Source organism: Copidosoma floridanum, unplaced genomic scaffold (assembly GCF_036245765.1).
Source record: "Copidosoma floridanum isolate Cflo_tuat_1 unplaced genomic scaffold, Cflo_Japanese_pri ptg000030l, whole genome shotgun sequence".
Classification (NCBI taxonomy): Eukaryota; Metazoa; Arthropoda; class Insecta; order Hymenoptera; family Encyrtidae; genus Copidosoma; species Copidosoma floridanum.
The window spans coordinates 9596163-9603718 of record NW_028321907.1 but is presented as its reverse complement, the minus strand read 5'-3'; the positions used below and the strand labels follow the sequence as shown (position 1 = coordinate 9603718).

The 7556-nt window shown below is 35.3% G+C and overlaps 1 pseudogene; it reads right to left on the bottom strand.

Moving 5' to 3' along the window:
• Window positions 1-418: 418 nt before the first annotated feature.
• LOC149373466 (UDP-glucosyltransferase 2-like) lies at window positions 419-7326 on the bottom strand (annotated as a pseudogene).
• Between the last annotated feature and the right edge of the window lie 230 nt (window positions 7327-7556).

Below are 7556 nucleotides of genomic sequence, written 5' to 3'. Positions count from 1 at the left end.
ATTTAATACGCGGTGGCGATGGCGACGAAGCAGCACAGGACGCATAATATAAACGGACGTGCATAAATCCCCGTGTCAGTCAACAATGTGCATAAATACTCGACAGCGAGGGTGGGCGACTACTCGTTTCTCCGTCGTCCTTCTTGGCTACCTTCGTATCGTGCCGCCGCAGAGGGTAGGTGGTTTTAAGAGGAACACCCTCCCTCCCCCTCGCGCAACTTCTCTAGCCCACCCCCTGCTGCAGGTTCTCCGTGTGAGCACGAGAGAGCGGGAAACTATGTGACATCGCAGTTCCTCTCTTCGAGGAGACAGGCTGTGGTAACGCTCGTCAGGACAAGTCTCTCTCTGTTGTACAGATGTGGTGAGTGGTGCGGAGGAAGCCGGCGGGGCTCACGAGTCGCTCACGGAGGTGGGCTGGTCAGGCTTGCGAGCCATCTTCCGAATGAAATTTCAAGTTTCTCTTCTTCACGGGCTGAGGCATTGGGTTCTCGTGCCATTCCCTGTTTTCTTCTTCTTCCTTCACTCTGATACGTGACATGGGGTGGGTCCCATCACGTGGACTCGAGGTCCTGTGGTACTGAATTGGCATGTTTTTTCATGCGTAATTTTATTCGTTTATTGATGTTTTTAACTGATGACTTTTCATTGTGCATGCTATTATGAACTGTTACCAATGTGCATTGAAATCATGTGGCCAAAATAATTAATATGAATCTTCTGTTTCTTACATTAACAAAAATGAAGGAAAAAAAATTGATTGTTTCATGTATTCATCATCGTTCGCCAAGTAGAAAATATCACTGATAGTCTAAAAAATTGATGTTTTGTCAATTTTTTTCATTGATGGGGGTATACTACAAAGAAAAAAGCCCATACAATAAATTTTTCTAAACCACTTTCATTTAAATGCTTACTTTTCAGTACTCCACTTGATATGTTAATGACAACGGTGTTCAAAATGAAATAAAGTTAATGTCTGAGTATAATATCTTTAAACCTATAAGATACGTTTAAATATTTTAAATAATAGACGCATTTTTTAGAGCACAAATTTTAGTTAAGATACGTCAGTTTTTAAAATACGGTCGGAGAATTGATAAAATTTGTTAGATTTATACCTATAATCATTATTTTTCCGTAAGTGTTCATACCAAGGTTAATAATAATTAATAGAAGTGTGTATGATTGTTTCAATCAACGATCATCACCAGTCAGGAACAACCTTGACTGTAAAAATTTGTTTCTATTGGTGTGAAATAATTAAGAAAAACAAATAGTTTTCCCTTTACAAGAGGGTAGAAACGGAAATTAAACTTATTGTAAAAAAAAAAAAAAAAAAAACTTACAATTAAACTAAAAGTAATTGTTGGACGAAAAACGATAAAATAAAACGAAAATGTAAAAATAAATCACTGAATTTAAAATCGAAAACGAGAAATCTAAGTTTGGCCGTACAAGAAACACGAGAAAAAACGTGGGTAGGTATATACGACGAAGGCGCGATAAGTCGTCTAACGAGAAAGTCGAAAAGTCGTCGTTTTGCCGTCCCAGTGGACAGAGTCGTCGTATTCGTGTGGGACACACATTACATATACAGTCGAGTTTTAGGCCGCGCCAGTTGGGCTCGAAAATACACGTATATACGTTTCAATCTCCGGTGTAATCCAGGATGGCCAGCGCACGGTATTAGAAAAGTTTGTACGGCTGTACATCACGACAGTTTGCTTATACCCCGGGTCCGTCCACCTTATCCCGCCGCGTCTGCTCCTACCCGTCCCATTACTATACCCCTACCCTTGCACACTACTACAGCTGCTCGGCAAAATGTCCTCATCGTCTGGCTGACGATATTTCTCTTCCTCTCTCTCTCTCTCTCTCTCACCCATCGCACGCTTGTCCATCTCACCCGGACGTATTTGGAACTACAACTTAATCCCCAAACTTATTAGTCTTCCACCCCCCCCCTTCTCTCTTTCTCTTTCTTTTCATCCACTTGCAATTTACCAGCACATTTAACTCACTTCCAATGATCTCACTGTATCAATATGTTGCAAACATCCATACCTTACGAATGAATTAGCCATCATTTCAAACTGTATTACATTGCCACCTAACGTGTACGTATAACATTGTTCACGTGCAGTAGTCTAAAGAGCTTGCAAACACGTCTTCATTAGCGAGGCTAAACTCTAGTCATAACGTACATGCGCCCCCAACCCTTCACGCACACACACACACGTAAACGGAAGCACGCACGAGCAGACGGTGATTATTATTAAAACAGCCAAGAAACTCGAGAGTGAAATCAGAAGGGATTCCAGACTGGGGAAATCGGGGGCTAATTCGTGGGCTCGGCCGTCGTCCCCCAAGGTCCGGCCGTTGGTCAGAAGCTAGAGCCCACTCGGGACTCGGGAAACTGCCCGCCGCAATCTTATCTCATTCCGGCCGGCTATAGCTTCGATCCGTGCAGTTCTCCTTATTTTCTTCAACGACCGACGACTTTTCCTCCCCCCAAGTTGTAACTATGGCTCCCCCTTTGGCTTACAATTCAAAAACTCGCTTCTTCCACTGTTTCGTTTTGACTCGATGTACATTTTTTTAATAAAGTTTATGTATATTGTTGTACAACAATTAACTTGAACTGAAGTTTCGTCAAAGTTTGATTATTGAAAAGTGAACCAAACATGCGAAGAATAATTGTATTTGAGTCACCAACAGTTGAGAAACAAATGAGTTTATGCTTAAAATTTGATATTAACAATGATTCGTAACCTTCTAAGTGATTGATTACTGAAATTATAAACAATTTTGGAAACCTTAACTTTTGTTAGACTTTTAATGAAATAAAATTAAAATAAATAACAACCATTTTATTATGCAATTAGCAGATGGCTGTATTCAAGTAGCTTACTATATAAAAATGCTTCATCAACAGCACCACTTGTAAATATAATATACATGATAACGTGGTGATATTTTTTTTTTATTATTATTGGTCGAACATAATACATCGCCAATTTTAAATTGTTGACTGTAAGTTGATGTTCATACAAGTATGGACAGAACGATCAAAAAAAAAAATTATTCGTTAATTACGTAGGTGCACGTGCGGCTATAATGATAACAAACATTCATTTGTTCCAAGACGTTCATCAAACATAATCATTCGATAATAAATCGTTAATTGATAAACATAAGAAGTATTATATTCTACTTTGTGATAAGTCTGTAACTCATTTTTAATGCAGGCAGGTTTTGAGATGAACTTTATCTCGTCATTGATTGGTATTTTTTCCCTAATATACCCCAATTAGGAACGTTTGGACGAAATTTGCAAGAAAAATATTTTTGCCCATGACTTTCAGCTGTACTAAAAGTTGAGACACCTCCCTCGTTGGGCTGATTGCTCTTCACCGATAAAAGAGCAGAAGCGAGGTGTCCCACCAGCCCAAAGGCAGTAATAGACTCGAGCGTCGTCCGTACGGTCAGAGACTCCGGGATAGCCGTAAATACTCGAGTCGATAGCCCTAAGGATATCGGCTAATATTCTAAAGGACGCTCCCTCCCTCGCCAGATCCTCTCGTTGTCCCTGTTATACGTACTCTCCTCCTTTCCTTCGCTCTTCTCTCTTACACTTGTTTTTTTTTTTTTTTTTTTTTACAGTCATTCTCTTACTATTTATTCTTATCTATGTGGCTCTTTTTTTCTGGCGCTCACGCACCTCAGTCCTTAAGTAAATTATCATACAAAGTGTAGTCATTGGTGGGTGTCGTTTACGGATGATGGGCGTCACGCGCGATTAAAATGTACATTTGCAAGGCTAGATTGAGAAAATTGCTAGTCAAGGTAGTTGTTGGATTAAATAAAATGAATATTTTAGTGCTAAAAGAAGTAAGGGCACGAGATTGAGTTTATCTTTGTATTTAATGTCATGCATGCAAACAAAATTTATCGGCCTGCTTAATGCTGAAGAGGAAAAAAATTAGTTCTCAGCGATTTGATGTTCAAGGAAAAAGGTGTATTCACGATATTGTGGGACTGGGTACGTAAGTGGTCAGTCAAACAAAAGTTTTTAAACTGTTATGTAGATTAAACTCTAAATGTTCCAAGCATTTCAGTATTACATACAGAGTGGTTGAAATATTTTCTGTTGATTAATAAAAAAAAAATAATAATACGCAAATAACACGGTTTTGCTCATCCAAGCGTTGTGTGATGAAATGATTAAAAGCTGTAGCAATAACATTATTTATACACTTTATGAGTCTTCTGGAAGAAGGTAAATTCAGTCTATTTTTAGAATTTGTGTTCTGTGAATGTTTTAGAGCAGATTTCTAACAGCACAAAATATAGTATTTGTGAGTTTTTTTTAAATTTTCAAAAAATGAAACTTGAGCAACTGATTTTTGGATTAACCATTTTTTTGATTGTCACAAAACTTCACGTAAGTATGATCGAGTAATTTTTTTATCAAATTCTAATAAAAAATTTTTTTATGTACTAGCTAAACACATATCTTATCTTATTTTAGGCCATAAATTCTGACGAAGATGAATTATTGGATATAGTCTACGAAATGAGACGCGCAGCATATGAAATTTGGTTTGGCTTTTATCTAGAAGCATGTGATACGTTGTATGAAACTAGTACGAATATCGTGATATCAAGGCTGAATATTTCGATTTATGACTTTCAAGTACCAGATGACAACATCGATCATTGTTATAACTTTTATAACATGGGTGTTCACGAATTAGCTGTTTTACAACGAAGATATTATTTTGAAAATCTAACAGGAGACAGCAACTACTATGGTAATTTATACAAGGTATTGTACATAGAAATTAATCCGTCTATAGCGTTATTTAAGCTTAAAAATTAGGCATTACATATAAAATTGACCGACTCAGAGCAAAATTGTTAAAAATTTATTTTAATCAATTTGCTTAATGGCAATAGTAATGGTTATTTTTCATTTATTTATTATTTTTTTTTTAAATTGCATTTAAGTTTTTTTTTCCTTTTTATTATTGCAATCCATGAATTTTTCGAAGAAAATGATTGATTTTCACTTTATTACTAAAGGTATAAACGCAGTCTGTGCAGTAGCTTCAAGCTTTTTTTATTGACCAAGACATTATTACTACTATCAATTGATTTTTTAAAATTTTGATTCACTTTCAGGTTTTGTACGATGAATGTTTTCATATCATCCATGAAATTAATAGCAACAAAGATGATATAATAAAAAATTGTCTGATAAGCGACGGAAGTGATTGCAAGATGCTAAAATTTAGTAAAACACTAGAAGAACTCAAAAAAATGAAATTGAACCATAATCTTTTGAAACAACAAGTATTGAGCACCATGATAGCATCTGAATTTTTTAAATTCAATAAAAATGGCAGGGAACTAATAAACGAATTGTATTCAAAAACTACGACATGCCTATCAACAGCCTCGTATTATTATGCAAATATAAATTAAAAATTTAAGAAATTAATATTTCGCAAGAATTAATTTAAAAAGGTTTAACGTTAGGAAGAATACACTCAATTCATTTCATGTATGAGTACGTCTTAACAATAAACTACACATGTGCATAAAACGTATTTTTTAATTAAATTTAATTGTTATTACGTAAAATAGTTAGTTTTTCGTTTATAATGTAGTTACATTCATTTTAAACATAATAATCTTGAAAAAATCAATAAAAATTTTAATTATCGAAAAATTTTATAACTAAAAACACTACTCACTCAAAAGTGGTATCTGGGGAGTCCAAGGCAGCGTTTTGATAATTTTTGGTAGCCCATTTGGTAGTTTAGATTCATCCACTATTTTGACTAATACCCTGATAGGTGATATTTTTTCCAAAGCCGAAAAAATACCTTTTAACTGCTCAACAGGCATTGTCTCAATTAAAACCATTGATCCTAACGTAAAGTATACCACTCCATCCTTACTCTCATCCATCCACTTTTTCAACTCCTAGAAATAGAACAGAAGCCAAAAGAAATAGAACAATGTACTATTTCTACGAAATGTATTTTTTTCTGTGATATACATATTCTGCTCTAAAAGTAAAAAATCGTTTTTCAACAGCAGTCATGTGCAAAATTGTAAATTTTTGAAAATATGTTTCTATTTTGTTTTTTATTTATAGAAACCAACTCACCATCCCTGATTTAAAGGTGTATTTTAAAGTAATGAATAAAACACTCACTAGATTCAAAGTCTCATTATTTTCTTCTACATGTAAACCAGCTACTTGCACTAGTGACGGTGTTATAGGTTTAACCCCAAAAATAATCGGATTGCTGTTAACAAAGGTAAGTGCGACATTTTTCTCCACTTCTCTGATCTGGGGTATACTCGAACTTAGGTATTTTCGCATAGCCTCCGTTTGGTTTTCACCAGTGGCGATGTGATATTTGCGCAACTCCATAAAGTGTACGACAATATTCTTGACCCGATCCCAATAATTTAGGTCCTCAACCTTATCGTAAAAAATGTTTGGAACGTATGAAAAATTATCGTCATTACCAACAAAGTTGCTTATCCATGGAGACTCTACACTCGTAGAAACAACTACAACAGGAACTTTCAATACATATCCAAGACCAAAGTAACAGTTAGCAGTAAATGCCTGAAAAATATGTGAGAATATACATATACGTACATCTATTTTTTGTATTATTAAGTGAGCAATAATACTCTAGAATATACATTTTGAAACTGTACAGTTTAACCAACTGAATAAAGATTTACGTTTTTTCTCAGTATTTTATATCACAGCTCTAAAAAATTTATAGGTATATTACAGAACAAATGCAGCTGTGGTATACTTCTTTGTAAAATTAACAATAGTCAACTCTTAGTCAATTGTGTGAGCTACTTTTCAATTTCGTTAAGTTAAATGTTTTCGTAATTTACCTCAGTTATAACAAGATCGTAAGGTGGATCCCTTGGCGGATTTTTGATCAGCTTCTGCATACTGTCGAGTCCCAAAAAATTGCACAATCTATTTCCGTACAAATTCGAAATCACATTCGTGGAGTCATCATTCATAAATGATACAAATTCCATTGTAAAATTATTCGTGACACTTTCTAAGGTTCCATCTAGACTGATTATATCATTGTAGTTTTTCACTGGCTTCTTTAGTGGAAAATGTGTAACAACATCGACCTGATGCCCACGTTTTGCCAAACCTTTCATTAATGCTTCGAAAAAGATATTATGACTTTTGCCATTGAACGGAAACACTGCAAGTATTCAGTAGGCGTAACATTCCAATGCAAATGTTAGTGCGTAGAGTACCATACGGTATTCTTTTATACAATTCTTGCTCACTAAAATTGAGATAAACAATAGTTTACTACTGCTGTCCTAATTCATTGTCGCAATAACAAAGAATCTCTTTTAACAGTCTTTCTAAACAATTCTGGCACAAGTTGTAAATGAAAAGGCGTAAGAAAGAAAAAATAAGACAAAGGCGATTAAATGTGCTTCACTGGCTGAATATTGGCAGAAGTCTAGTGATGTCGGTAACG